At 37.1% G+C, this 10,866-nt stretch overlaps 1 pseudogene; it reads right to left on the reverse strand.

Annotated features, from left to right (window-relative positions):
- Positions 1-8,904: 8,904 nt before the first annotated feature.
- LOC149179110 (putative aspartic proteinase GIP2 pseudogene) lies at positions 8,905-10,423 on the reverse strand (annotated as a pseudogene).
- Between the last annotated feature and the right edge of the window lie 443 nt (positions 10,424-10,866).

The following is a 10,866-nucleotide window of genomic DNA, read 5'->3' on the forward strand; positions in this document are numbered from 1 at the left end:
ACGCTGGTTATGTTTTCTTTTTTTAGAAAAAGCCACTACTTTCGTTTTGCTGATATTGACTTACATCTCCACACTTCTACAAAAGTGCTCAAGGGATAGTAAGTGCTCTTGCAAACCAAGAGTCGATTTAGCAATCAAAATAAGGTCATCTGCATACAAAAGAAGCCTTATAACAAACTTGCCCAAATAGATACCATCACCCCCTTGTGAATTTAACCACTCCTCAAGCTTGTTGATATATAAACCGAAAAGGGTAGGAGACAATGGGCAACCTTGCTTGACCCCAATATCAATTCTAAAACTTTCATAAATGTCTGCTGAAGTTCTAATTCTAACTTTCACCTCTTCATACAGCCTATGCATAACTGCTCTCAAATGTTTAGGAACCCCAAGTTGCTCAATTCCGTGCCAAATCTTATCCCTAGGAACTGTGTCAAACGCTTTTCTGAAATCAACAAAGCTACAAAAGAATTCTTCCTTTTTCTCCCAAACTTTTTCAATGATGTGCCTTAAAGTTATACAATGATCAATTGTGGAATGTTTAGGTCTAAAACCTGCTTGCCCTTTAGCATGCTTATCTCTTTCTTCTGCCCACTTGCTAATTTTATTTTATAGCATGCTTCCAAAAAGCTTTGCAAACAAAGGGTTTATCATGATGGTCCTATAACTGAAGGGATTATTGACGTCACCACTCTTGAAAAGTGATATTACCAGACTAGTTTTCCAATCTATGGGGATCCCCTGTTGTATGATGTTGTTGAAATTTTTTGTAATATGCGGTGTAAGAATATTTGAGCCCCACCTTATATATTCTGCTTGGAGTTCATCTAAGTCTTTTCCTTTTCCAACACCAAACTTCTTGATACCCATCTCTACCTCTTGCACCATGAAGAGTTTAGTATCAGTGTTGACCAAGGGGGGAGGGCCAACCTCGGGATCCTGCTCATAGATTTGTCTTGCATAGTCAAACCATTTAGAAGTTGTAATACTATTTCCAATTTGTATCTTTCTTGGTTGGAGCTCCTTCCAAAATAATTTGGGATTATTTTTCCCAAGGAAGATTAGTTCTTCCCTCCTTGAAACCATGAAATTGACCCTTTTCTTGCTTAATAACTGCTTTTAATCTTTGAGCTTTATGTTATCCTTGTTTGACTCTTTCGAGATTCTCCTTGCCTTTTTGCATTCCTTATCAAACCAAGCATTAACCGGGAAGCAATTTTTTTTAGAATTCTTAATTTTTTCTCTTTTGCACACTACAAGTGTGCATTGAATTAAATGTGTTAATTCATGATATGAAGGCTGTGAATTATGATTTTATCCTTCTCGAAGAGCCTCTCTAGCGTCATTTTGAAGGTATTACAATTTTCTGGAGTCAAAAGAATTATGCCCTTTGAGAGATATTGTTGGACATGCTAAATTTTTTACTCTAACTATTTCTTTCCAGTCCAAGAGAAACTTAAATAAATTGGCTTGCGATCTGATTTTAAGTCCCAACGCTGATCTCCAATCAAAACTTCCTCCATTTTCTCACACAAACCATGCGTACAAAGTACATAATCTACTACACTTGCTCCGTTGTATGTATTGCAAGTGAAATTACCGGACTTTGCCCATCTAGTCAAGCCATTACAAATGACTAAATCAAAGGCCCCACATAGAGTAAGAAATTTTTCACCAAAGGGATTGCGGCCCTTGTCCTCTGAAATTATTTCCCACTGATGATTACTCTCTTATGTAAGCCAAATATGGTTGCACTCTTCTTTACAACAAATAATGCTAGCTTGGTCACTTGCAGTCCTAGCATTGAAATCAACCACTATAAGGACTTCACCTAGCTAAGAATATGTTGCAATATCTTCTTTTAAGGTTGCAAATGGATCTTTGTTGTCAAGCCCTCTACCTTTGTATATTTTTGAAACTTTTGGCACAAAATAGCATGCTGCAATTCTCATGTGGTTTCTATTTTCTGATATTTTAAGCCAAATGAATTGTTTATTTGTCTTCTTGTTCTAACTAGATGAGATGACCTTCTTTCTCCCTCACTAAACCATGATACCCCCGTGCCCTTTTCCATTCCCTGTTTCCCTCTTCCACACTGCCATCTTCCAGTATCCTTTAAACAGAGGTGTCTTGCACCCTTCATGTTCATTTGTTTCTATGAGGCAAATTATGTCTCTATATTCCGCAATAGGCCCTAACCCACGTCCTCATCTCCATGGGTAACCTCTGCAGTTCCAACAAACTAATCTTAAGGAAACCTGGGTATGACTTAATTGCTATTTATTTTGACATGCAAGACTCACATTTAAGTCTTTGTCCCTACTTTCCCATACTGACCTTGCTTCTTGATTTCTTGTTGAAGAGTTTGTTGCCTCTTCTTTATTATCATCTTGTTCCTCTGTTTTGGAAGGAGGTCCAAATTGCGTTATCGCAACTTTACCTTTATAAATCCATTCTCTCTTGCCTTCATCTCTTGTTGCCCTAACATTTAACATTTCCCCCTACTTTCCTCCTGTTGTCTTACAGTTAAATCTTCTTCTAGAAAAAAGTGAGAACCCCTCAAGAAATGCTTCTTTCTTAGAATGATATATTTATCACGCAAGCTATGCATGATGACTTTGATGGGCTTAGCTCTCTCACTGTTAAACTTACCCACTCTCCATGGTTGGCATATTTGTCCTTTCCATAGCAACTTGTCTTTCAAGAAGTCACTTGAAAGGTTAAGAGTACATTCATTTTTCCCATAGTCTTTCACCCCTTTAATAATTATGTTTGTTCCTCTATTTTGTCTTTCCTTGCCTTCTCTATCTTGCATGTTGTCAACCTGAATGTTTGTTTCTCCTTCCTTATTAGCAAAATTGCTAATAACTTGAACCCAAGTTTTGGAAACTTTGGTGGAATCTCCTTTCCTTTCTTCTCTTTCTTTCTCTTGATGGTTGTTTATTTGGGCAATCGTTTTCCCTTTATCCTGGGATGATTTCACATTCACCAACTCTGTACTTTCCACTACATATTTCTTTATGTTTTGCACATCTGCCTCATGTGTTGCCAATCTGTCTTCCCTATCAAGAGAGATTATTGTAGCAATGCCACTTATTATTTCAAAACTTTATTGCTTTCTACTAAAGCCTTGTTCTCAATTATTGTTATATGAATTTTATGATCTCTTTCCTACTATTTAGCTTCTAAAACCTCCAACCTTTGTTTTGCATTTAACAATTTTTTCACATAAAGATCAGATGACCAGGTGAGAGGTGTGGATGTGGGACTATAGAAGGAAAAATCATTAATGACTTTTCCTCTAGACTTCTTGTTGTCACATGCTTGTAGAGGGGGCTTGTTTGAGTGCTTATTTCGAAGGGTTGGAGTACCTTCCCTTTGAGACCATTTTTTCCTTGTCTGCTCCCATTTTAGACGAGCTAGTATTCGTTTTAAAATTCCCCAATATTGTTTGGCATTGACCCAAACCCACTTCCCAGCTTTGGCGGATGAGGCAAATTTCACTTGTCCTAAGTCATTTGTTTCCACAAGTTCTGAAATTTCTTGTCCCGTTGTCATGTTTGAATGCATTTTCTATCCAACCTATTCTGAGAAAGATGTAGGTCCAACCTATTCCTCAATGATACTGTCTGAACCCCACTGCCCCTGTCTGTTATTCACTATCCCCCATCTACTATTCTATCCATTGTTGATGTTGCTATCCACTGTAGGACTACCTTCAACTACACAGCACCCTAGAGACGCACTCTCAGACAAAAGAAACCAAACAATACACTGAAATAACCACAAGTTGCCCACGAAAGAGAACCCTCTCACTGAGAAGCAAGATAGATTTGGAACACGTACACCAGGTCAACCTCTCTGACCAGGAATAACAGGTAGGGCAGAGCCCTACGCCAAAGCCACTGAAGGATCTTAACTCTGAATAACGATGCAACAACTTAGCAATTTCTCGTCAGTTCCTTTCGCACTGCTCTGCTTAACACCAGGACCTGGAACAAAGCTCATGCCCATAACCACAGAGGAACATAACTCACCCAAACTCCAAAATCATGGAACTAAAAACACCCTCGAGGATCACTCCCACCGTGTAGCCTTCCGCTAGCGACCCCGCATAATGAAAAAGCAAAGCACACGTCATCTTCCAGAAAAATAAGCAAATTAATTTTTATATATTTAATTTGTTATCATTTTAAACATTATTTAATCCAATTAAAATTTATCAACATTTAAAATATTTTTTTAACTTTATTTAAAATAAAATTTTGGTTAAATGCCCAAATTTTTGGCCATGAATGATAGTTTCTAGCACACTGCGAGTTTTGAAACTCAAAATTTGGAAGGCTCTATCTTGAGTTCTACTTGGTCAAATGTGGCCCAAGGCTGCTCATTGGAAAGATAAATCATGGAGAATAATATGGAAAAATTAAAGAAAGTAAATATTAATATTTACTATGCGTAAAATTTAGCAGAAATTGGAGCTTTGAATTTGCAACAAAAAACCAATTTTCTAAATTTTGTTTTTGGAATTTGATTGGCCAAAACTTTTGTTGTTGAAAATTCATTCGAATATTGCATTCTTCAGACTAATAAGCTTTCAGAGGAATCAATTGGAAGAATTTATTTCTTTTCATTTGATTTATTTAATTAGATTTAATTTTCGGAAGTTTGTTTTCTCAATTTGGTATATTGAAATTGGATATGCAATTTTCCGTTGGTTTTCAATTTTAATTTTGATCAGGATTTTTGCACAGCTAGTTGAAGAGGATGAAGCAAACATATCTTGGAGAGACGAGATTGAGCTAGTAGAGAAGGAAAATAAAAAATTTACAACTCCAAAATAAGACAGCAAATCTTCCTTCCAACAACTTTCCTTTTGGCAAATTTTTATAAACTATAAATATTAGTTTAGAGAATGAGGGAGCAGTTCCTATTCTTTGCAAATTGGAATCTTTTTGCATCTTTGTAAGGAAAATTCATGTTGTAGATTAAGAGGAATGCTCATATCTGAGTGTTGGGGATTTTCTTTTCAAGATTTAATCTTTGTATTGGAGGCAAATTTTGCATTATTGCAATTCTTTTCTTGAGTGGTAGAGTTCATGATTTTGGAAGGATTGTTGGAGATCTATTTTTCAAACATAGCAAAGGAATTCAGGTTTTACTAATTTGTATTCAAATACTTTTCTTTGTTAATGCAATTTTCATTCTTTTAATAGCAAATATGTTTCATATTTGCAATTTTATTTAATATGAAAATGAATTTCTTCTATATCAAATATATGGTCTAATGATTTTATAGATCTAACATTTATTTTCAATTTTCTCTTGCATTAAAATAATTTTTAAGTTACTATTTACTCATAAAATTTCCATATTAATTCAATTTAACTGTCGTTAAACTGTAAGAACTATTTATGAACTTTGATGGCACATTTTTCTTTGTTTTAGATCTTTAAAACAAAACATACATGGTACTCATAATTTATTAGATGTTAGAACTTATTAAATAGTTGGGTATTCAACACTAAAAGCATGCTAAATCCCCATGTTAATTGAATTCTTGCACTTGGTAATTGGGGCTATCTCCGAAGTATCGAGTTAGATTAGTTCCTTAACTTTTCTCCAATAGTAAGTATGATAGATTTAATTTCAGATTTAGTTTTCATCTCTTTTAGAAGTCTCCATACACTGGAGCAACCTTAGGTATGGTTTGGCTAAGCCATTAATTCAGCTTAAGCATTGCTTTCTTACATGTGCATTGCAGGGAGGTAAGTTAAATTTCTTCTTCTTGTCGATAGTTAATTAGAGACATCACAAGTCAAAATGGAGGCTGAGGAGGTAAATGGACCTAATACAACCAGTATGAACCACCAAATCAAACGGATAAGAGATTAGTTTGGGGCTATGACCAGATGGTCTTCCTAAATGTTGATGAGGTCATTTTTGGCCATCAACACCTACCAAAATGCATAATTCATTCTAGTGAACAGAGGAGTTTGCTAGTGAGATTTCCACCCTAGTAGGATATGTTATAGATTTAGATCTACCTTCCATTTGTTAGACTATTATTGAAGGAACCTAGATCTGATAGCAATTGTTAGAAACTAGAATAACACTTAGAAGGGAGGGGGGGAGGATTAGTATTATGTAAATTTTAATGATTACTTATCCATCCAAATAAATTCAAAAACACAAAAGAGTATCAATGACATAAAGCTTTAAACACAGAATGTTAACATGCAAATCCATAAAGGGAGAAAACCACAATACTTCTTTATTTTTTCGGTAAATATAAGCATCATCTTTATTTTACAAAATAAATTGTAGGCACCAAAATATAGGAGGCACCAACCCCTTTCTCTACAAGAACCTACTTGTTGGAAGTACCCATTTCCACTAGTTGCAAGAACCACCCTGTTGAGGCACCAACCTCCTAATATTTTCAAGCACCAACCTAAAGGAGATTATGACCCCCTGTTAAGTACCTACTTGCTCAATCATTCTAATCCCTCTTTCATTAATTTTCAAACTCATATGGATGGCTCCTCTTAAATATAATCATACAACAAAAATCAATTCTTTTGATAAGGATTTACTCACACACATGGCAGGGACACTTCTTTTGACATCTTTTCCTTGCACAAATTACTTGTCTTCTTCTGACTTCATCATTATTGTGAACTCTTTTTCTCACACTCTATGTAATATTCTCTCAAAAACATTGCATATATGGTCCAAAACAAATTTAGATATCCTCGTTATCGTTACAATACACATGGATCACACTTATCAGTTCTTTATGTGATACGCACAAATGTGGTGCTCCTCAAATTTCTAATCCTTGATATTTGGTACTACTTCTTTGCATCAAATGTTCTTTATCTAGTTCAGGTGTGCAACACACCCACTCACCACCTTGTGCACCTTGTTCATGTATTTATACATTATGGTGTAACAACTTGATTATAGCCAATAATAATACTTTGGGGCTAATATAATAGCTTGCCCAAACCCTTGGACTAAAACCATGGGAAAACACATATTGGTGCTTAGGCCCCAAAATAAATTGTTGATTCCAACGCCCTATATGACTTGGCCTATAGGACCAAAAAATCATATCACTCCCTTAAAAATTAGAGTGCCAAGTTTATAAGGTCTTGACACCTACCACGTGTCACTTGAAAAGGGGTCATTTTTCCACCAAAAAATGCCAAAAAAACATGACACATTTCATCTACTATGTATGTCCACTTCATCACAATTGTCATGTCATTGTCCAGTTGTTATGCCACATCACTTATTCCTACCGATGTGCCGCTTGTCTCAGATGTTGAATCTTGATGCTTGCAAAATATTTTCTTTTGAATACCACTGAGACTCTGAGATCAAATGGCCATACCACCTCCATGTGTGTGCCACATGTTGTGTTGCCAAAACTATCCTTTCATAAACTACTGGTAAGTGGACCCCCTACCGGTAAGTGCACCCCCGTTCAGTGCTTCTATACTTGGGGAGGGTGGGAGCACATTAAATATTCATCATCGACATCCATTTGGTGGTATGGCATGAATCCACAATGCAAAGCCCCCTCCCCCTAACTAAACATTAATTTGGGGGTGTTCGCACTCACTCTTTGCTATTGGATTATGCATTCCACAAATCGATGGCACTCTTTTCCATCCAACTTATGCACCAACTAACATGTGAGTATTCCTGTTTAGGCTTCCGTCCGTGTTCTTATGGATCGATGGGGCCTTATCCTCTTCTCGCCCGTTGATTGGTCCTCTTACCACCAAGAGGAAGAGTAATTATACAGATGCAACGTGGGTTGCATGCTATAGACTAGAGGTAGAAGGGGCACGTGGTGTATACATGTCCAGCGTCTTTAAAATAATTTTCTGAAAATTATAATTTAAACAGTTAATTAACTCTATTTACACTTATTTATGAATGATAAAGTGTTTTCTTCACACTTAGCGATTATAAAGATTATAATCTCATCACTTATTCTGGCCATTAAAATAAACAAAACAAAACCAAATGCATATTCTTACGAGTATTCTATATATGTTTTCTGCAGCTTCTTACAAATTTCAAGAAAATTTGTTTCAATCAAGCACATCCGTACCAACGCCTTATAGCAACACATGTAATAAATCTGTATTATTGAATGTCAGTAATGGAACTTCCAGAGTCCAATTCTCTTAAACTGATTAGGGTTCATGTATAAATAATACATTGATACAAAATATCAGGATCCTTGTATCAATAAAAAAATAAAAAATACATTGATATAAAAAAATAGAAGCACTCTTTGAAACTGATGCAGAATGTAACTTAAATGTTATGCGCAAAACGTAACAGGTTAGTGTTTTTTTACCCTGTTTCAAAATTGCATCAAATGTGTATAATTTATTTATTTACTTCTATTCCAGTGATATTCTATTTATCTATTCCTATTCACAGTAATATTCGGTACATTCAAAAATTTATTTATTTACTGCATATTAATATTCTATTTATTTTTTGCTATTCACAGTAATATTCGGTGCATTCAAAAATCATATGATAATGGTACTGTGTTTTCAGATTTTTATGGATGTAGCACAGTGATATTCGGTGCATTCAAAAATTTATTTATTTACTGCATAGTAATATTCTATTTATTTTTTGCTATTCACAATAATAGTCGATGCATTCAAAAATCATATGATAATGGTACTGTGCTTTCAGATTTTTATGTGCAAGTACATCCAGCATCAAAAATACAAAAATACTATACACTCCAAGCAATTTCAATAATTGTAATTTCATAAAAACTTAAAATTATGTCAATATTGTCTAAACCTATCCAAACCAAGCACAAAATTGGTCCAACTGGTCCAAACGCCCAAAAATTCATTTTATAATTATTACTATAATTATTTACTATTTACCGGCAATAGTATTACATGCAATACTGCAAGGACTCCCGCTAAGCAGTTGCTTTGTTTTATTTTAAATTGAAAACAGATGTTAATAAATAAGCTGAAATTAGATGAAATTGGCACATTTACTATCAAAGGCGAGCAGTGAGGAGCTGAAGAAAAGCTTAAACTCTATCAAGTCGAATAGTAGAAGATTGTCCTGCAGCTGCTGAGTTCCGATCACAATTGTGGTTCCGGGATACGCACCCGCATCTACGAATGCGAGGCACAACACTCCATCCTTGGCTTCCACCATGGAATTGCCTCCATAAATCCTCCAGTACACGAATTCGTTATCCAGAAGCAGGTCGATGACCGGCACCGCCGGTCCGACTTTAGTGGATCTAACACTATTCGCATCGAAACAAGCATCGAAAGGCTTTACAGACGCCACGCGAGAGATGTTCATGGCCGCCGCCTCTTTAACGAAGGCGTTGACGATGACAGTGTAGATTGGAGTAGCAACTCGAGTGTAGGGTACGACGGAGCTGATGGTGGTGCCGCCGAATCCCTGCACGGTTACTTTCAGTGTATCGGATTCAATTGCTAATTTTTTTTGGTTGATTGCGATGCCGCTCACTCCCAGGAAATATTCCCGGGGACGACGCGGAATCCGCAGGAACGTGTAGTTGAACTTGAGAATTGCCTTGCCCGGCACGCCGCCAAAGAAAACGGCTCCCCGCGCTTGATCGCCGGACGGGAGGCACAGGGCGAATGTTTTGTCTTTTTCGAGGGAAACCGTGAGCTGAAAGGGCAGGGCGAGGGGAGCCCAATTCATTCCGGCCATTCCTGCTGCTCCTCTGGCCAGTCCTCGCAGAAGAGAAGGCGGAGCGCAGACGAAGGCGAACTGTGGGGCTTTAACTTTGGTACCTTCAACTGTGGATAGGGCCACTACGTCCTGGGAAAGTTCTGCATCGAATACCTCTGTGCCAGTCACTGCATTCAACAGGCCTTCAACGCACGTATTGTTTTTACATCTTGTACCCGACGGCACGTATCGGCAATCCCCGCAGCCAAATGCAGCTGATCCAGAGGCGGTACAGAGGGGAGTGTGACATGGGATGGGAAGGTATGTGGATGATTCGTAAACGGCTCCAGGATTGCACTGAACCCACATGAAGTCTCCGGACAAATCTATGACCAATTTCTCCTTCTGCAGTGGAGTCTTGTATTCGATTTCCATGACATATTGAAGAGTAGCCGAGTCTCTGGTGAGGGGAGCAACCAGAGGAACATAACTGCAAGATGCCAAAAATATGGAGGAGCTCAACAAGAGAGACATAATAAGGATCCGCCAAGCGGGCGCGGGCGACACAACCGAAGCTCGGTTCATGATGACGATTTTACAAGGAAAATGCAACAGAAATTTTCTAGGTTGAGAGTTATGAACAATGTAACGCTGGGCGATCATTGAATATATATAAAATCAATGAATGAATGACTGCAGCGAATTGGTAAGATAATGAATTTCATTTTGAAACCAACGCAACATAAAATTATGCGAATGTTATGTGTGGCACTCATTAAAATTTAAAAGTCTTCGCACCAGAGACAGATTACGAGCACGGTGTTTCTATGATGCAGCTAGAAGATGAGGGTAAATCAGATTCTTTTGCATTGACGATGATGGGCACTGGGATTTCATCGCAACGTTCGATATCCGATATTAAAATAGATGTATATTTCGAAAACCCATTTGCTTTATGCGACCAGTTTTGCTGTACAAGTGGTGATGGCAGGCACATAGTTTCCACCACGTGCTTACAAAAATGAGATCGGTATTGGGTTTCCTTGTCATTTGATCTTTCAACTTTAACAATCGTACCAATCCCCGTGGCCTTCGGGGAAAATTTGAGAACTGGGCCATTTTAAATTATCTTATGATTTCATATTACACTAA

This window comes from Pinus tabuliformis, chromosome 4_1 (assembly GCF_031772625.1).
Source record: "Pinus tabuliformis cultivar Carrire ecotype Pingquan chromosome 4_1, CPIR1, whole genome shotgun sequence".
Classification (NCBI taxonomy): domain Eukaryota; kingdom Viridiplantae; phylum Streptophyta; class Pinopsida; order Pinales; family Pinaceae; genus Pinus; species Pinus tabuliformis.